Source organism: Biomphalaria glabrata, chromosome 4, assembly GCF_947242115.1.
Source record: "Biomphalaria glabrata chromosome 4, xgBioGlab47.1, whole genome shotgun sequence".
Lineage (NCBI taxonomy): Eukaryota > Metazoa > Mollusca > Gastropoda > Planorbidae > Biomphalaria > Biomphalaria glabrata.
The window spans coordinates 55239757-55261380 of record NC_074714.1 but is presented as its reverse complement, the minus strand read 5'-3'; the positions used below and the strand labels follow the sequence as shown (position 1 = coordinate 55261380).

At 40.1% G+C, this 21624-nt stretch overlaps 2 protein-coding genes across 3 annotated transcripts in view; one reads left to right on the top strand and one right to left on the bottom strand.

Annotated features, from left to right (window-relative positions):
- LOC106063154 (leucine-rich repeat neuronal protein 1-like) overlaps positions 1-12397 on the bottom strand; it is a 38676-nt gene extending 26279 nt beyond the window's left edge. For both annotated transcript variants that reach the window (XM_056025719.1, XM_056025720.1), the window contains exon 1: positions 12197-12397. The gene's annotated coding sequence lies outside the window, so the exon portion shown is untranslated. The remainder of the gene's footprint in view (positions 1-12196) is intronic.
- The window catches only part of LOC106062053 (mitochondrial inner membrane protease subunit 2-like), an 89968-nt gene that overhangs the window by 33068 nt on the left and 35276 nt on the right, over positions 1-21624 (top strand). The gene's annotated exons all lie outside the window — the stretch shown is intronic.

Below are 21624 nucleotides of genomic sequence, written 5' to 3'. Positions count from 1 at the left end.
TTGAATGACTGATAAAGTTTTTGGGAAAAAAAAATGCTTTTATTCTAATTGCTCTAGACAGAGTGTTTCCCAAGATGTAATAATAATAATTTTATTTATAAAGCGCTGTTAACAAACAAAATGTTGGCTCAAGGCGCTGTAATAACATTACAAACATAAACACGACAGCTAAAATGACAATCTAAAAAAAGTTGTAAACAGATAGGTCTTAATGTTATTCTTAGTGGTGTAGCATGGTGTCTGTAGATCTAGATTTAGTAGCCTACTAGCCTAGATCTGGTAAATCTACAAAATAATCCTATCAATTAGTGAGTTTTGTAACCTACTTTTTTTTTTATTAATTACAGATGTGTACATCTAGACAACTGTCATATTCAAATGACAGTGGAGTGGTCATTAATGTCAACAATACTATCACGTGACATACGGAAACCCCACCCCCTTTTGTCTCATGCAATGTACAGCTTAATGAGATGACAAAATAGCACCGTCGTATTGGCGCAGCCGTTTTGACGCAGCCGTTTTGACGCGAGAGGTTCTGGCCATAATTTATGGAGCACACATCTTTTCGTAATAGACATTGAATTTTCACTCTACTATACTACAGTACATATTGTATACATCCTCCCCCTCTCTTCCCCCCCCCCCTACCAAAAAATATAAGAACATTTACAAGGGCATTTTGCGATCTATTGATGGTCGTGTGGTACCAGCTTTCACTGTCTGCCTCTTCTTTTTTTTTTCCTGGTACTGTTCCCTGTAGGAAGACGTGACTTACGTTTAGAACTAATAAAGATCTAATAGAGATACTTTCGTAAAAACTACGGCATTTCAAATTGCTAGAGTTGAACGTGCATTTTAGTGAATCTGAGTTGCTCCAATCATGGCTGGTGTGTGTGCAAAACAGTATCATGCCAGTGTGCCAGCGTCAAATGACTTCGCCATAAAGACTTCACATAATAGATGTTTATAACGCTGGCGTGATGCCATTGGGAAATACCCAAAGATACAAATCGTGACACATTATTAGCCTCCATCTCTCGGGACGTCGCACACGACAATCTCAAACGAGTTTCCGCTCTAGAAGAAACATATTTCTACATAAACGTGTAGTGAGCTTTTCATTACCAAGACAGCGAAATAATTATTATTTTGACCGCATCTCTATATCCACGAGAATTTTTTTTATAAAACTTTTTTTTAGTACTATATTAATATCTAGAATTATTGTTGTCCGAGCAATTGTTATAGGGAGGCTAACATAATTGGGAAGTTTATTTTATAGGTAAAGGTATTTATTTATTTATTTATTTATTTTTTTTACATTAGTAACTTTTGTTTTTAATTATAACTTTTAAAGATAAAAATAATAATAAGGCTCGTCTTTGAGTCCGAAAATAAATGAATACAGTATTTCCCGTGGCTACGCAGCCCCAGCATTGACCTACATATTTTGCCGCATCTAGGGCAAGCATAACTATTGTCCGCCGGTGGTCGATTAAAATTTTCTTTTCGCCGTCTACGTCGCTCCTCGGCAACGGATTTTCTTTTGGTCTCAAATGTGTATCCTCGGCCTTTGTGAGTGACCTCCAGCTGTCTCGTTCTGAAGCGGCATACAACCAGGTGCTCTCTTCTATGTCAGCTAAGGAAAGTTGACGCCTAAGCTGGTCTTTAAAGCGTTTCCGTCGGGCACCCCTGTTACGTCGACCACCTTTTAGCTTACCAAAAAAAAAAAAAAGACTGCTTTTGGCATACGTTCGTCCCCCATACGTGACACCTGGGCAGGGGCCCGGCGTAACTCTCGGACCATAAGAAGTCCCTCTATACTGGAAGCGTGGTCGAGAGGCTAAATGTTTCGACACCCGACTTGGGCAGAGTTGTGTTTACTGAGCGCCTAAAGGAAGCACGGAAAAACCTTCTCCTCGATCCCCCCTCCCCCCACTGGCCCACAACTGAGATAGGACCAAAGCGCTCTGAGCATGCTATAAGCATGAAAGTAGCGCTATATAAAAGCCATAATTTATTTTACTGTCCATACCGGCGTTCGCAAAGACATTGCTGTTTGTTGTGAGGTCTTGCCACCGTATGTCCATGATGGAGCGCAAGCATCTTTGGTGAAAGCGTTCAAGTAGTCTTAGTTGCTTTCTGTATATAGCACCCATGTCTCAGATATAAACGTGCATGCCAAGTTTGTTATAGCAGCTGAGTAAAAAGTCTAGTCCTGTGTTGTTTTTTCCCAGACAGAAAAAAATATTTTCTGTTCAGATGTAGTCAGTCATTACATTTGTAAAAAGTATGCTCTTTTTGATCCCAAATGAACAGGGCGAAATCCTCGCGTAATGGAAATCTTTAATTCCGTAACGAGGCTAACACCAGCGTTGCGAAAAGGACAACAGCTGGACTCGATTTATATACCGGCATATGTTGTTCGGTTCGGAAACCAAGTGCTTGACCATTCGGCCACTACGCCCCCCCCCCCGGAGTAATAAGATCACACTGTGAAATCAAATCCTAGGAAAATTGAAAAAAAAAAAAAAAACTTGCCCAAAGCAAATGGAGCAAATCTGTATAGATCCTTGACCTTTAAAAACCCAGTTCAGATGCACTAAAGACGGAAGATTTTTTGTGTGTGTAAGACGTTTAGTGGATAGCACGTTTTACTTCAAAGGTAAAAGTGAAAGTCTCGGGACGTGAAGGAAGTAGATCTCCGGGAGATATGTGCAGGGTGCTGCATGGGAATGAAAGGCGAACGAAACTACATCTAGGAAGTGGTGTGACGTAGACACTTGAAGGTTAAAGGGGAGCTGAACACGGGGCGCTCCACTCTGAGCACACAGGATCAATATGTATATCGTTTCCCCTTGTCAAAATATTGGTTGGTCCAGAAAGATGGAGATAAAAAACTGAGGGGAGTCTTGTATTGATTCTCATCAGATCTCTGGTGTATAGATTAGACTCTCCACCGGTTCTCAACCTTTTAAGTTCGGCGACCCCTTTTTACGATCCCCCACTCTGCTGCGACCCCCCTCCCCTACCCCCACACACACACACACAGTCCAATAGAAGAATAGACAAAAAAAAAATCATTTTTTCGATGGTCTTTGGCGACCCCCTGGCAAATCGTCAATCGACCCCCCAAGGGGGTCGCGCCCCACAGGTTGAGAACCCCTGGATTAGAGAGATCTGTGTGTATGCACATTGTTTGTTTCAGTGTACAGCGCTTAATTTCTTATGTATAAACGCATGATGGTTGCTCTACTGGTTTCTTAAATTATAGAACAGGCGAAGTCAAGAATGGAAGTCAGCTGGGACTATTTAGTTGCCAGACGAGTCGGTTCTTGTAGTCAGAGAGTCACGCTGTTACTGAACATCTGTGACCTCTACCGTGCTTCACTACAGCGCGTGCTGCAGGATTCGGTTCTTGGTGACTGAGACCAATCATTATAATAGGCCTCAACACTGCCCACAGGTTGCGACGAAGCAGTTCAGTGTTCAGGCCTCTTATATGACGATTGGTCTCGATATGAAACAAAAATTCTATCTATACTTAAAGATTGAGTTTTATCGCAACTTAACAAGGCCTTTACCGTTGACAAGCAAGTTCTGGACGTTCCCTTAGTAATGAAGATTTAGTTTCTGCCTTTCACAAACCTCTTTCTGGATGTTCCCTCAGTAATGAAGATTTAGTTTCTGCCTTTCACAAGCCTCTTTCTGGATGTTCCCTCAGTAATGAAGATTTAGTTTCTGCCTTTCTCAAACCTCTTTCTGGGTGTTCCCTCAGTAATGAAGATTTAGTTTCTGCCTTTCACTAACCTCTTTCTGGATGTTCTCCAGTAATGAAGATTTAGTTTCTGCCTTTCTCAAACCTCTTTCTGGATGTTCTCCAGTAATGAAGATTTAGTTTCTGCCTTTCACAAACCTCTTTCTGGATGTTCCCTCAGTAATGAAGATTTAGTTTCTGCCTTTCTCAAACCTCTTTCTGGATGTTCCCTCAGTAATGAAGATTTAGTTTCTGCCTTTCACAAGCCTCTTTCTGGATGTTCCCTCAATAATGAAGATTTAGTTTCTGCCTTTCACAAACCTCTTTCTGGATGTTCCCTCAGTAATGAAGATTTAGTTTCTGCCTTTCACAAGCGTCTTTCTGGATGTTCCCTTAGTAATGAAGATTTAGTTTCTGCCTTTCACAAGCCTCTTTCTGGATGTTCCCTCAGTAATGAAGATTTAGTTTCTGCCTTTCACAAACCTCTTTCTGGATGTTCCCTCAGTTATGAAGATTTAGTTTCTGCCTTTCACAAACCTCTTTCTGGATGTTCCCTCAGTAATGAAGATTTAGTTTCTGCCTTTCACAAACCTCTTTCTGGATGTTCCCTCAGTAATGAAGATTTAGTTTCTGCCTTTCTCAAACCTCTTTCTGGGTGTTCCCTCAGTAATGAAGATTTAGTATATGCCTTTCTCAAACCTCTTTCTGGATGTTCCCTCAGTAATGAAGATTTAGTTTCTGCCTTTCACTAACCTCTTTCTGGGTGTTCCCTCAGTAATGAAGATTTAGTTTCTGCCTTTCTCAAACCTCTTTCTGGGTGTTCCCTCAGTAATGAAGATTTAGTATATGCCTTTCTCAAACCTCTTTCTGGATGTTCCCTCAGTAATGAAGATTTAGTTTCTGCCTTTCACTAACCTCTTTCTGGGTGTTCCCTCAGTAATGAAGATTTAGTTTCTGCCTTTCTCAAACCTCTTTCTGGGTGTTCTCCAGTAATGAAGATTTAGTTTCTGCCTTTCACAAACCTCTTTCTGGGTGTTCCCTCAGTAATGAAGATTTAGTTTCTGCCTTTCACAAACCTCTTTCTGGGTGTTCCCTCAGTAATGAAGATTTAGTATATGCCTTTCTCAAACCTCTTTCTGGATGTTCTCCAGTAATGAAGATTTAGTTTCTGCCTTTCACAAACCTCTTTCTGGGTGTTCCCTCAGTAATGAAGATTTAGTTTCTGCCTTTCTCAAACCTCTTTCTGGGTGTTCTCCAGTAATGAAGATTTAGTTTCTGCCTTTCACTAACCTCTTTCTGGGTGTTCTCCAGTAATGAAGATTTAGTTTCTGCCTTTCACAAGCCTCTTTCTGGATGTCCCCTCAGTAATGAAGATTTAGTTTCTGCCTTTCTCAAACCTCTTTCTGGGTGTTCCCTCAGTAATGAAGATTTAGTTTATGCCTTTCTCAAACCTCTTTCTGGATGTTCCCTCAGTAATGAAGATTTAGTTTATGCCTTTCTCAAACCTCTTTCTGGATGTTCCCTCAGTAATGAAGATTTAGTTTCTGCCTTTCACAAACCTCTTTCTGGATGTTCCCTCAGTAATGAAGATTTAGTTTCTGCCTTTCTCAAACCTCTTTCTGGATGTTCCCTCAGTAATGAAGATTTAGTTTCTGCCTTTCACAAACCTCTTTCTTGACGGCACTCGGGGGGTGTGTGGGGAGTGGTGGCTGAGTGGTCAAGCACTTGGCTTCCGAACCGAACAACTTGTCTTCATGCATATATAACTCTAGTCCAGCTGTAGTCATTTTGTCTACTCTGTTGCTAGCCTCGTTATGAAATTAAAGGTTGATATGACGTTAGACGCTAGGATTTCGTCCTGTTGGTGTGGATCACCACTTCCAGATGAAACTGCCTTTAACTCTAACGATTAATGAATCAGACAATGTATACTATAGTGCGATTATAATTGATGTACATTTCAGCCAAGCAATACTTCCATAATATAATGTCTGTACAGGTCACCAAGAAAGCGTCACACACAGTATTAACTACTTTCATTACTTTATTTATCTATTTCTAATCAAGACATATTGCCAGTATCTTTTCTTCTTATCTTATACAACACAGACGTTACTTCAAAAAAGAAGCTGATTACGTCCTACACGTCATGCATTTAGCCATGCATATTAACCAATGACTTAAATTCTGCCAAGTCACTGGTTTTCCTGGCTAGCTCAGGCCTCAGTATTTTTTCTGCAAGCCTGACGACAAATCATTGGAACTTATCAATGAGCTTACAATGTGGGGGAAATAAAATTGTGGCTCTAGGAAATACCATAATCATATTCACTTGTCGTGGTAAGCATTACTGGCCTCGGGGGGTTATCAGACAGATCTGAAGAGAAGCGGTACAGAGAAGGCTGTAGCGCTAGACTACATTATGACCACGTGGTTCATTATTTATGTGTGTATGTGTTTTTTTTATCACGCATGCGTGTAGCGGAAGAGAGCATATTATCTTCCAATCTGCATGCATCTGATGAAGACTCTATGCCAGTATTGATTTGCAGCAACGCTGGGAATTATCTGTTCTTTAAAACTAGGCGGGGGGTGGGGTGGGGGATGGTTTGATTGGACAAGGTGCTGACGCAAAGAGATGCGGGGAACCTTGTGTTTATTTCGTTAATTAAGCTAATTGGGAACACACATTTCTGTAGCTTGTGGCGACCTAGGTCGGGGGGGGGGCACCTCTTACTGAAGATAGTGGACAATACTTCTCAGGACAAAGTCAACTTTATTCCAAAGTATTCTTTGGTATGACACATCCCAAGAGACTGCTGTGCTTTGACATGTTCAACAGACTGGTGTGCTTTGACATGTCCAACAGACTGGTGTGCTTTGACATGTTCAACAGACTGGTGTGCTATGACAGGTCCAAGAGACTGGTGTGCTATGGACATATCCAACAGACTGGTGTGCTATGGACATGTTCAATAGACTGGCGTGCTATGACACATCCTAAGAGACTGCTGTGCTTTGACATGTTCAACAGACTGGTGTGCTATGGACATATCCAACAGACTATTGTGCTATGGACATGTCCAACAGGCTGGTTTGCTATGACAGGTCCAACAGGCTGGTCTGCTATGAGCTATCCAAAAGACTGGTTTGCTATGGACATGTCCAACAGGCTGGTCTGCTATGACATATCCAACAGACTGGTATGCGATGGACATGTCCAACAGACTGGTGTGCTATGACAGGTCCAAGAGACTGATCTGCTATGACATATCCAACAGACTAAGCGTACTTTTTTTTTTCTATTCTTTTGACATCTTTTTAAAATGTGTTTTCTGTTTGTCTAATTTTTATATTAACAAAATGAACATCTCAACGTGACGTAACCTCTCTGTATGTTTATCATTTGTTATTCATTTAAAAAAAAAACAACTTAAGTACCTTTCAGACTGTGCGATATAGGGCAGATAGTGTAAAGGTTAACATGCGTGTCACGTGGCCATCACATCGACCAAGAGACTTTAATTTTCCGAACTGATGTCATGTACCCATTAGAGTGCCGAAATTCAAAATCCCAGTCTTCTCTTCCCAGAGATTCGAACCGGAGATTCCTCAGTTCGAAAACAAAACGCTTTACCACTGAGCCACCACATCTTTATTTCTTATTTTATTTTTAAAAATGAATGTTTCGGTCTCTCTTCAGCGTTCATGCCAAAACAGAATTCTGGGATTGAAAAAAAGGGGAAGAGGAAGGAGACTATAAATAAGTCATAAACATGGCCACTCCATTATTTGTTGACCAAAATTTGATCGCGTGTTATCACTGCGTCACGTGACAATTATCTTACTTCTGCATCCTGTTCATATCACGTGATCGAGACATCGATTCCCCTCTTTATCTTTGTGGCTGTATCCTTGCGGGCTGATATCATCCCGGCTACTCAACCGATCACTCCGGACACGAGCAACTTCTGGGCCCCTGGCGCGTGAATGGCCAGTGTTTTGTACCATGCGATTGATGACCAGGCTGTTGATTGTCCATATAAGAGGTGGGGAAGAAAGGGGGGGGGGGCAGTGAGAGAGAGAGAGAGAGGGGGAAGTAGTCATAATCATCATTATCAAACTCCATGTAAGTGAGAGCTTCAGAGCCAACTCCTCTCTTGCAACAGTCTATGGCAGAAACCTTGCTGTTGTGCGTATGTATGTCATCATACGGGTACAGAACTTGTGACTTCACAGACCTGCAGAGACGGAAATCGGCAATTCCATTTCCATTTCCTTTTCGCAGCGGGGGCGCCGTGAGTCAACGCTTGGTCTTAAAAGTGCGAAATATGAACCAACGGGACAGCGCTGTGCTATAATTAATCGCTAGTTGTAACCAGGATGTCACAGCGTTGTCTAATATCGTATGAGGCCATGAGTCGATAATGGCAGGTTACAATTTGGAGCTTTGCAAAGCATGTAGTACAGGTTTCGTATCTTATAAATTACAAAGTGTCCTTCTTAACAGAAGACAGTTACATTCTTCGCGTATCTAAGTATCAATATAGTCAGTGACCACGACAACCTGCGTTGCCTTAACATGCCCCACCCCGACCGAACCACTAGAGTGAAGGTTCTATGTACAAACACATGTATATCAATGAACACAATTTACACAACTATGACTACTGGTCTCCACTGTACTGTTAAGTCTTGCAGACTGTGACGAAGCGTCTTATGTAAGGGCACAGACCGCCACAAGGTATTCAGTTCTTCGAATAAATTGAGACAGTATTGAAGATGCGGATGCTTGTCTTTGTGAAGTCTAGTGACCAAATGGCTTTTCTTTTTCGCTGCTATCAGTACCTATCCTATTAGGAGATTTTTTTTTACCATAATCTGACCTGCTCCATAGTGTGACAATGCAGTTTGCATTAGTTTCCAAGTTTAAAAAAAAAAAAAAAAGAATTGAGTTTAATACTTGGTCTAAGACGTCATGAATATTGAAAATATTTTTTATTTAAACTGAAGAGCTTTGAAAATATAACACAAAAGTATTTTAGAAATAATAAAAAAAAAAGTAACTTATTGACACTTCCTTTAATCTGTACACCGGATACGCCAAAAAAAAAAACAACACGAAACAACAAAAAGCTATTTATAGTTCTTCTGTCATACAAGAAAATCTCTGTTGTCACATCCTAGTTTGTTTTTTGTTCTTTATCTTCTTCACCAGTCTATCGGACTGTTGGGGCTCTACACAAGATATGAATCTCTTTGAAATGACAGGCCCGTCAATTCTTTTTATGTTGTCTTCCCACCGCTTTCTCTGCTTCTTCTTCTTATACCTGGTACTGTTCCCTGAAGGAAGGTCTTTACGAGGCCCGATGACTTTGCGACATGGTGTTATCATACAGTTTTAGTTTGCGTTTTGTTATTGTTGTTATTTTTTTGTTTACAGTAAGTCGCAGGTCGATGATTACAATAATTACTTAAGTTTGTTTGTCTCATGGATTACTAAAAACAAAAAAACACAGATCATAAGAAACCCAATTTTTTTTTTTAAAATCTGTGTTGTTCACGAATCCTTCATACTGGGTTCAACCCAGCCCGCTTAAGTTAAACGCACAAACTGATATGTTAATGCTCAGCAATAAAATACAGAAACATTTGTTCGATCGATAAAGTTATTTCCCTTTTCTTTAACAAACGTATTTTATTGAATTAAAATGATCTCAAGTCAGAAACTGAACAACTGGGGTTAAAGGGAGGCTAGAACCTAGAATCAACGACATTCATTTATGACCTTAGTTTTTCTTATTCTCTCTCACTTTCTTCTCTCATTCCGAAAACATTTTTACAAAGCTTATATGAACTCACTCTGTCTGTCTGTTTGTCTGTCTGGTAAAACGTTTGTACACGTTATTACTCATACACCCAATCTCGGAGCAAGCTGAAATTTTGCAGACTTATTTCTTTAACTGACATCACAATGATCAATTTAACAAAATAAACGAGTTGGTTAATTTACTATTATTTTGTTTGGTATCTCAAACAAAGGGAAAGAATGTGTTCTTGACGTAAGTGGTGGCAACAATAGAGAATATTACAGTCTTCCATGTTCTTAGGCTCTCCACTAGCAGAGTGGTTAGCGTGTTGGCTTGAGAAGCCTGTGTCACGTCCCTAGTGACACCTCATTGTTCACGAAATGAGGACAGTGTACCTATCTTAAATTAGGTCACTCGTACCCACGCTTAAATGCCAGAAAGACGCCGATTAAAACTTAGTTCAAAGCGACAGCAGGGAAATAACATTAACTTAGGTTAAATTAACGAAGTGGTCCACCCAGGCAGGTAAAAAGGCAGGTATCAATATTTTCAGAAAGAACATCAGAATTAATTTCTATCAAAGACAAATGACAGAGACGAATGGAGAAAGGAGGTTGACAGATCTTGAGTGGTGCCCCAGCGATCCAGCAGACCAAACGATAGGTGAAAGTGAACGTGAAGTTAAATGTGAACCTGGCCTAATTGATGTCTTATAATGAACATCTAATCGATCTAATTGTTTGTAAACGGTAAATCTTTCATTCAAATCCTCAAAAAGATGAAAAAAAAAAATTCGTAAAAATTTATTTAAAAAATCCTTTAGTTTGGTATTCCATATTCCTTTTGTATCGCTGCAGTTCACGCGAAAAACTACTTATTAATTGTTGTTTTAAATTAGGTCCAACTTATATGCATACTAAATAGATTTTTTCTCTTTAAAAAAAAGTTAACATTTTTTTTTTGGGGGGGGGGGGGGTAAATCTAGTAGTTAGTAAGACAGAACTTACATAACGTAGCAATACTAATGTAAATTTTTTGTTTTGTTTTGACAAAAAAATCTAAAAACCGTTTGCATAAATGTGTTAAAATATTTCAAAAATGTCTAGTGATTGTAAGGAGGTGAGTTGATCCCATTGGACTTGTATTGTGTATTCATCATTGTGTTCAGTTGAACTTTGAGGACATTACAGTTTGTTGGAGGTTGTGGGAATATATTCATGCATGCAGATGGCTGCCTGGTCGTGCGGTTTGCGCACTGGACTGTCGTTCGGATTTATCGACGGTCGAGGGTTCAAACCCTGCCCGCTCCCATCCCCCGTCGTCCTGCGGGAGGTTTGGACTAGGAGGTAAACTATCTTCAACTCTGAAGGAAAATCCGAAACATGTAAAACATTTTACAAACAACATGTTCATCTCGACCGTCACAGACACGCTTATAAATCTTATCTAATATAGAAAGCAGAAAGTAAGGCGTATGTATGTATATGTGTCCCGAATACAAATCAAAACCGTTTGGCCAATCGTGATAAAACTTGGCATAAATGTTTCTTGGAGCATGGCGGAGACCGCAGTGTATGTTTAATGTTTCTCCTACAACCGGAAGGCTCTAAAAATAGACAAAAAGTACCGGTCCCTCATTGTATTAAAGACCGAAACTTTTGGAAAAAAATCGGGTAGACCAGTAGCAGGTCTGTACGACGTGGCAACGTGCTATTGGTCTCCACAGCCCACAGGTTGTGACGTTGCAGGTCAGTGTCCAGGCCTTGTAATACGAATGGTCTCGGGTTAACCCATCTACACAGTATTTTACATTGGATATGAATATGTCTACTGAACGGGAAAATATTTAAAAAAATGTGAAGGGAACATTCTCCATGTCTGACATAGATCTAAATTCAATTTAGGAGATCAATAATATCCAGACTAAGGCCAGCGGGCCGCGGGTCATACCCGGCTAGTATCTTAATAAACATTTAGCCTCGAGGGCAAGGCTATATTAGTTATTTTTAGTAACCACTATGTACTACGATCAATCTCCTCGATGTGGACTGCACTACCATGTTTCTAACATAAGTACTCAGTCACCATGTTTCTAACATAAGTACTCAGTCACCATGTTTCTAACATAAGTACTCAGTCACCATGTTTCTAACATAAGTACCCAGTCACCATGTTTCTAACATAAGTACTCAGTCACCATGTTTCTAACATAAGTACTCAGTCACCATGTTTCTAACATAAGTACTCAGTCACCATGTTTCTAACATAAGTACTCAGTCACCATGTTTCTAACATAAGTACTCAGTCACCATGTTTCTAACATAAGTACTCAGTCACCATGTTTCTAACATAAGTACTCAGTCACCATGTTTCTAACATAAGTACTCAGTCACGGTAAACGGACATTTTAACATACTATATCGCTTTAATCTTGGTATTCATACAGTTTTGGAACCATATTTTAAGGATATTTGATACCACTGTTGACAATGCATTTAAAAAAACAATGATATGTGAAAAAAAAGAATTACACATGCTACTGTGATTGTCTACAGAAATGCGTAGCTTATCTTTGTAAAGACGAGAAACACAACAGATATGAACAGATCAAAAGAATGTGTCTTACGCATGTTCATATAAAATCCATTGAGTCGAATGAGGAGGTTTTCCTTGTCGCTGCTTAGAAATCCTCACAAAGTCCCAGAAATCCAGCACACAAGTAGCCAGGAACAATAATCTTGATCTGAAGCAATGCAAATTTAAGTTTTCCTTCCGCAGTGAACGGCCCTTTGCTTATCTTTCAGATAACGAAGGGTTGGGAGGGGAGGGAGGGGGGCAGAGAAAAAAGCTATTTGGGAAAGGGGGGGGGGGAACTAAGTTTATTTCGGTAGGACAGAAAATGTCGATCGATGTGGGGGGGGGGGGAAGCTGTAGATGTAGATAGTATTCAATGGGTGAGGTGAATGAAAGATGTTTCATTTGTCCCGTACTCTTGTCTCCTCGCTCTACACATCAATCATTAACTTATTTCCTAGTACCACCCCGAGCCCCCCTTTCCACTTTGTGTTATTTTTACGACAGCAGCTTTCCTCCCCCCTCCCCCCCCCCCTTTTTTTGTCCTCCCCATCTTCAAACCTCTCTCTCTCCCTCTCCCTCCCTTAGCCTCCATCATCAACTTGTGGCGCGGGTAGAAAGATCAACTCGCGTGCGAGGAGCAACTCTCTGGACAGGCGATGAGGAGTTCCTACTTGAGCACGATTGGTTAGTGGCAGAGGGATGGAGACCGGGGGGGGGGGAGGAACAAGGCGAGGCTGCTTCTGTAACGGGTAGTATACGCTCTAAGGAGTTCCACTTGTAGCCACTGGTCAGGGTGGAGGGAATTCCACTGTACAGCCAGTGGTCAGGGTTCGAACACAGTATGCGGTGATCAAACAATAGATCAAAACTCTAGAAACGTATATAAATGCTTTTACTTATCTATTGATGTCATCCATTTATCAATTGATGTCATCTATTTATCTATTGATGTCATCTATTTATCTATTGATGTCAACTACCATTTATCTATTGATGTCATCCGTTTATCTATTGATGTCATCTATTTATCTATTGATGTCATCTATTGATGTCATCCATTTATCTATTGATGTCATCTATTGATGTCATCCATTTATCTATTGATATCATCCATTTATCTATTGATGTCATCCATTCATCTATTGATCTCATCTATTTTAGCTATTTATGTCATCTATTTATCTATTGATGTCACCCATTTATCTATTGATGCCATCTATTTTATCTATTGATGACATCTATTTACCTATTGATGTCAGCCATTTATCTAATGATGTCATTGTATTACTCGATTTCATTATCAAAAGTGCAGAGTTGCCTACAAGTAAGCATCTTGCGTATTTTGTACGCAAATGGACTCGAAGATACGCGAGTGGGGTTTATCATCTGAAAAGCAGAAAATAATAATAATTAAACAAAAACATTAAAAAAATGATTTTAAAAATCATATATATAGATTAGTTCGTCAATGCCTGGAAATGGACTCTTTCTATTAGATCTATCACGAGATAGATCTAGTATAGCTGTTGTTTTTTTTTATACAACTTTATGCTGTGTTAACTTTAGGATATCTGCCTTTCATGTATGTTATGTGCTTGAATGATTTAAGTTTAGTCTTTCCTGGGTATATTTCTTGATAATAGGAAAATACGCATTTCCAGGTCTGGGAATAAGCATTTCCATTTTGGCATGTAGGCATCTCTGCAAAAGTGTTAAAAATTAAGAGAAAGGAAAAAAAATACCTCCCTTGTAACTTTTGATTTTATTTGGGGGGGGGGGGGTGGATAGGTGGATACTTGGCGCCCAAGTGGTAATACACTTGTCCTCCGACCCAAAGAACGCCGAGTTCGATTCCCATATGGAGGCAGATGTTTAAAGGCTACCTAACATTTGAATAGGAAAGCGAAAAGTCTAAAGGGGTCTGGGCATCTCGAGAACTCCACTATTCAGTGACATCACTGTAATTTTTTGTGACCTACTAACTGAGTTAACTCCATTTCGAATAAACTTCCAAGTTAAAACAGACATAAATATTAGGCTTCGTAGTTCGACTAGCTTTGTTTTTATTTAGAAATGAATCTTTAGAAAGATCACGTGTTCATGTAACCTTCGATAAACTAGTTGATATGTTCTATCCTTTTATTGAAAGATTTGTTTATCACTGTTATCATTGTTTGGAAACATCAAACTGAACACGGAGATAGAGAGTGCAAAAAGGTTAATGTTCTTCTTCACAACCCGTCTCCTGAGTTGTAATATTTTAGAGATCTTATGATCTGGTACATTCACAGCCTTTCTCCCAAGTTGCAATAGTATAGAGTTCTTATGATCTGGTACATTCACAGCCTGTCTCCTGAGTTGTAATAGTATAGAGATCTTATGATCTGGTACATTCACAGCCTGTCTCCCGAGTTGCAATAGTATAAAGATCTTATGATCTGGTACATTCACAGCCTGTCTCCCGAGTTGCAATAGTATAAAGATCTTATGATCTGGTACATTCACAGCCTGTCTCCCGAGTTGCAATAGTATAGAGATCTTATGATCTGGTACATTCACAGCCTGTCTCCCGAGTTGCAATAGTATAAAGATCTTATGATCTGGTACATTTACAGCCTGTCTCCCGAGTTGCAATAGTATAGAGATCTTATGATCTGGTACATTCACAGCCTGTCTCCCGAGTTGCAATAGTATAAAGATCTTATGATCTGGTACATTCACAGCCTGTCTCCTGAGTTGTAATAGTATAGAGATCTTATGATCTGGTACATTCACAGCCCGTCTCCCGAGTTGCAATAGTATAGAGATCTTATGATCTGGTACATTCACAGCCTGTCTCCCGAGTTGTAATAGTATAAAGATCTTATGATCTGGTACATTCACAGCCTGTCTCCTGAGTTGTAATAGTATAGAGATCTTATGATCTGGTACATTCACAGCCCGTCTCCCGAGTTGCAATAGTATAGAGATCTTATGATCTGGTACATTCACAGCCTGTCTCCTGAGTTGTAATAGTATAGAGATCTTATGATCTGGTACATTCACAGCCTGTCTCCTGAGTTGTAATAGTATAGAGATCTTATGATCTGGTACATTCACAGCCTGTCTCCTGAGTTGTAATAGTATAGAGTTCTTATGATCTGGTACATTCACAGCCTGTCTCCCGAGTTGTAATAGTATAGAGTTCTTATGATCTGGTACATTCACAGCCCGTCTCCTGAGTTGTAATAGTATAGAGATCTTATGACCTGGTACATTCACAGCCTGTCTCCTGAGTTGTAATAGTATAGAGATCTTATGACCCGGCACATTCACAGCCTGTCTCCTGAGTTGTAATAGTATAGAGATCTTATGATCTGGTACATTCACAGCCCGTCTCCTGAGACAAATACTTGAGGATTCTCTCAGTAAACACCGATAGAACAAGAAATCCAACGATGCCAGTGGCGCTGGATTGGGCACACAATGTGAAGAACTAGACAACAGTGTAGACTGGAACTCACGAGGATAGATCAAAGCAAACATGGAGAGCGATCCGTAGACCAAGATGGCGGGACATGGACCAGACTAAGAGTCCGATGACGAAGTACTGTTGCGGTCCTACTCTCCACTGGCAGTCCAAAGTCAAAGTCTGTAGTATGTGAATAAACTTATTTCTTCTTTTATTGCAATCTGGATTATACGACTATTTGTGAAATAATTTTCATAAATAGAAATAAGTCGTGAAATGAACACAAAAATTGTTCGGAGTGATCAATACTTGTATCATTCATTTGCATGGATTGTTTTGTTAAAGAAAACAGCTTAATCGCATTCCGCTTAATTGCTTGATTAAAAAAAATGAGCCGAAAAGTTCTATTATATTAAGCCAGACCGTCCACTTATTGTATAGCCCTGTTAATCGCTCAATCATTTGCCTGAACGGCAGCTCTGTAATAAAGTGGTTTGGACACTTGGGCAGGTTTATTGTCGTGTCATAATGATCAAGATGTTCCAGGGAGTTGTGCTGTTGAAATGTTTGCCACCTGTGACTTTCACAGGGACATCTGGATCTACCTGTTTCACAACTTCCACTATTTGTCCACTTGTAAAAAAAAAAAGAGACTTTCTAGTAGTTTAAACAATATTAGCTCCCCCGAAAGGGGAAAAGCAGCAATTAATTTTGAGTGGTATGTCTGTCAGTCCGTCCGTCCACCAGTCAAGTTTAGATAAAAAAAAACAACTAGAAAAGCTTTGAAAATTCCGATTTCATATTTTGCATCTTGCAAAGATTAAGTGCAGCAGCTACTTTTTGTCATTAGAAATATTTATGCAAGCCGTTTTAGTCACCCCCCCCCCCTAGAATTACAACACTTAACAATACATAACAGTAAGGGAGGTTATATTAAGAAAGGGATATTCGTTCAACTCCAAGAATAAACTCATTGTTTAAAAAGTTTTGCATTAATTTGACAGTTTTTGTCACTGACCTGAAATGATAATATTTTTTTTTTTTTAGTCTTAAACTTAGACATTGCTGACCAGGTCTGCCCGAGGCCAATCTTATCTGACCCGTGAACACGGTGTATCTATGTGTTGCGCTGAAAACACGTGACACACTTCTCTGTTTACATATTATGGTCCTATTCATTGTCTATAGATTGCAACAATGCAGTGAGCCTGGCAACAGCTGAGGAAATCCACCTTTCCGTCCCCTACATACACACACCCATATATATTTTCGATAAATTAGCTAGTCGAACGTTTAGATTGAGAACTCCCGGGAAATGCATCTAAGCCTAAACGTGTGCTCGGGTGGAAACGGTCGTTAAAGGAGAATCTTAGGCCGATAGGGAAGCAAAAAAAAATTCCCCCCGCTAGGGTGCCTCAGGACCGAGGCCATAGCACTGGCGGGGATGGAAGAAAGCCTCAACAAACAAGTCACTATCCACACGCCGTTCCTCAAGGGCCTGCTTTTTATTGAAAACACCTCCACGGCTTTACAAAGAATGAATATGGGGGATTTTCCCCGGTGTGTTCGGCCTTTGGCCTCGCTTCTAATCCGAGCGTCTTGGGATACTAGTCATCGGACATTGGCCTGGATGTTCCACAGACAGAAATTTGTTCAGACTGGCAGTTGGAGGCAAGCTTCCTCAGGCCTAGAGTTCCAAGACTCAACCCTTAGGCCTATTACAAAGATCAGGAGCTAATACTCTAGTCGGCTTCAGATCCATTTGTTAGTTAAGGCTAGTTCTCTAAAAGCCTAAGCCTTGGACTGGCTTAAATTTATCACTCGAGTAGACCCGGAGGTTGTACAACCTTTTTTCTCTGCGGTCATATACATTTCCGAAATGCGAGTCACGGGCCGCATCACTGCCTAAAATCGTACAATGTATTTGAGTATCTCTGGCTTCACCACATACTCTGGGCTGGAGTTTCGTGGGATCAAATAGCACCGCGACACGTGCCGGATGTGGCCCGTGGACCGTAGTTTGGACACCATTGGAGTAGAACTCAGTAGATTATTAATATATATATAAACATTAAGTTCAATAATTTAAAGAGAGTGTCGATGTTCGTTTGGAGTCGTTTAGTGCATTAAGAAATATTTACTAGGCAATTCGGCACAACTGTTTGCTAGCAGAGGGAGCATCTCTTCGTTCCCCCCCCCCCCCCTGGTCTTCAAGGTGTGCACGTGCACCTCCACTAAGTGACTGTTTTGTGCTGCATTGAGAGTATTGGGTCTAGCCGGCGCCTTCGATCACGGAGGGTCACAAACTCTACATCAAAGGTACAACTAGCAGTGGCAGACTCTAGATCTGATAGTTTTTTTTTTTTTTTTTCATAATGAAACGACCTTGATGGTACTGGTCTTTCGAAGTGACAGGTGTGGTAGTGTTTTGAATGACCAGTATTGGTATTGTGCGTATTGACAAACTGGTGGACCTTTGTTGTTATTTGGAATGAGTGATCTGCTAATCAAGTGTGTTTTACGAATAACTGTGCTGATACATCAAGTATTTGGTTAAAATAAAGTTTGTAGTTCATATTTATTTCAGGAAATGTTTCATTAGCCTTCTATTTGAGATGGTGTCTCCATGTGTCCGCTAACAAAGAAAGCATCTCTTAATCTTACACTAGCATGTACTAGCCTTCTATTTGAGATGGTGTCTCCATGTGTCCGCTAACAAAGAAAGCAGCTCTTAATCTTACACTAGCATGTACTAGCCTTCTATTTGAGATGGTGCCTCCATGTGTCCGCTAACAAAGAAAGCATCTCTTAATCTTACACTAGCATGTACTAGCCTTCTATTTGAGATGGTGCCTCCATGTGTCCGCTAACAAAGAAAGCATCTCTTAATCTTACACTAGCATGTACTAGCCTTCTATTTGAGATGGTGTCTCCATGTGTCCGCTAACAAAGAAAGCAGCTCTTAATCTTACACTAGCATGTACTAGCCTTCTATTTGAGATGGTGCCTCCATGTGTCCGCTAACAAAGAAAGCATCTCTTAATCTTACACTAGCATGTACTAGCCTTCTATTTGAGATGGTGTCTCCATGTGTCCGCTAACAAAGAAAGCATCTCTTAATCTTACACTAGCATGTACTAGCCTTCTATTTGAGATAGTGTCTCCATGTGTCCGCTAACAAAGAAAGCAGCTCTTAATCTTACACTAGCATGTACTAGCCTTCTATTTGAGATGGTGCCTCCATGTGTCCGCTAACAAAGAAAGCAGCTCTTAATCTTACACTAGCATGTACTAGCCTTCTATTTGAGATGGTGTCTCCATGTGTCCGCTAACAAAGAAAGCAGCTCTTAATCTTACACTAGCATGTACTAGCCTTCTATTTGAGATGGTGCCTCCATGTGTCCGCTAACAAAGAAAGCAGCTCTTAATCTTACACTAGCATGTACTAGCCTTCTATTTGAGATGGTGTCTCCATGTGTCCGCTAACAAAGAAAGCAGCTCTTAATCTTACACTAGCATGTACTAGCTTTTTAGTTTACATGGTGTCAGAAGTGGAAGCATGTTCCTTATGTCTCCTTTTGTCCGCTAACAAAGAAAGCAGCTCTTAATCTTACACTAGCATGTACTAGCTTTTTAGTTTACATGGTGTCAGAAGTGGAAGCATGTTCCTTATGTCTCCTTTTGTCCGCTAACAAAGAAAGCAGCTCTTAATCTTACACTAGCATGTACTAGCTTTTTAGTTTACATGGTGTCAGAAGTGGAAGCATGTTCCTTATGTCTCCTTTTGTCCGCTAACAAAGAAAGCAGCTCTCAATCTCCTTTTTTTTTTCCTGTTTTTTTTTCTTTCTCTCTGTCTCTTCTTTGTCTTTTTTCTCTCTTTCTCTTTCCCCCATCTTTTTCTCTCTCTTTCTCCCTCCCTTCCTCTCTCTTTCTCTCCTTCTTCTTTCCCCAAATACTTTTCATTTTCTCTTTCTCTGCCCATCTCCTTCTCTGCCTCTCTGTCTCCGCTCACACACATACGCTGATATTAAACTGGACATTTTGCTCAGTACTTAAAAAAATCAAATTTCTTCGACTACTTCTTGACATTTTGATTTTCAATTTCTAAATATACACGTCCACATCTGAAAAGAGTAACACACATAAGCCATTCTTATTGTTATATGTGTGTGGGTATCTGGAAATTTAGGCACCGGATAATTAGGCACCGGATATTTAGGCATCCGGATAATTAGGCACCCGGAAATTTAGGCACCGGATAATTAGGCACTTTTTGACAAGGCGGAAAATTAGGCACCGGATAATTAGGCACTCTTTAATTAGCGACCTTAATTTTGAAAGTAGTTTTAAAATGTTAACGTATATGTTATCCTTAGGCTATGGGCTATTGGTGACGTTATAAAAAAAATAGCAACTATAACGATTCTGACTGAATTTTCATGATATAAAAGAAAAACTGTGTGATGTTATATGTATCTAAAACACATACTACATGTTAGAGGTAACACTGTCTGTGTTAGTCTAACGAGATGTGCTGTTTGTGGGTGGGGTGGTGGAGCAGTCTAGTAATGTGTTATTATATGCATTTCTGTCTTTCATTATTTCGTTTCAGAGATTTTTTTCCCCTGTAGATATCACCGTTTCCCCAACATCTAATCCATCTTTTTAGATTTCCGGAATGACCGGGGGCAGAGTGGTTCCGGTTTGGCTACCGGCCTCCGCTCGCCCTTCTCCCACTCTTGCCTCTAATGCCTTCCATTTTGTCGAAGGCACCGACACAGCCACACACACACAGAGATTTGCTGACTCCTGGGTAAACTTGCTTAAAGATTTATTTGCCCTTGTTATTGATCTTTCCCAAGTTTCTCTCCCTTTATTTTGTGTGTGCGCGCGCGTGTGTGTGTGTCTTGTATCTATCGTCTTCATTCCGTTGGAACCTGTCCGTTTACTGGCTACTCGGGAGAGCTCTGTTTAGTTTCCGTGTGTCTAAATAGTTTGAGCCACTGGTGGCCAGAGTCCAGACCCTGTGGTGTGCTAGGGATGGGGGGGGGGGTCTTCTGGTCTGGGGAGATGACTGTTGGGGGGAGGGTGTAGCGGAGGTCCGAGAAATTACTGCTCGAAATTGATTGGACGGACAGAAATGGAAACATTTTAAGATGTTTTAAGTTAACCATATGGTATGTTTTAAGTAAAACATATGGTATATCGTTTTGTAGATGTTTTACAGTACAGGTTCTCATCCTTATTTCTGTTTGACTTAGAAGCTGTCCTTTTAACATTCAAGAACTACTGTAGAAATCTATAATGTGTTATACACATATTTCTTTACGACATTATTTCGCCTGTCTTGTAAATCTGTGTATATTAATCCACCCAAATATAGTTTGTTTAAACAGAAGATTGTTCTCAAATGTATGTGTGTATAGATTGATCATTAAGAAAGGTGAATGCCTCTGACCTTAGTGCTAATGGGTAGATATGTAGTGGCTTGGCACGTAGGTCAATATTTATCTTCTTGAGAAGGACTCAAGGGTTAAGTCTTGCTCTGTTGACACTTATGACACTCTTTCCATTCACTACATTTAGAGACACTTCAGGACAGAAGACTACAAAGTAAAGTAGCTTATAATACACAGAACATTGAACCATAATTTACAAAAGGAAAAACAAAATTTAATGAAATACTCAGACACAAAGATAGAGGCACATTTCTTATACCATACGCTAGAACAAATTCGTACAAGTGCTCCTACCCTAGTGGCATTACAGAATGGAATGGGTTGCCTGAATCAGCCAGGAAAACCGACGACTTAGCGGAGTCATCGATTAGCATGCATGACGAAATTGACACACGAAATGCGTAGGACGTAATTGTCTTCTTTCTTTGAAGTAACGTCTGTAATATATAAGAGAACACAAATGCCTTTATAACTTTAACGCTTCTGATGGAAGTTGAAAGAATGGTGTCCTGTCAAGTTACGGAGTGCATATGTGTGTTAATGGAGTGTGTGTGTGTGTGTGTGTAA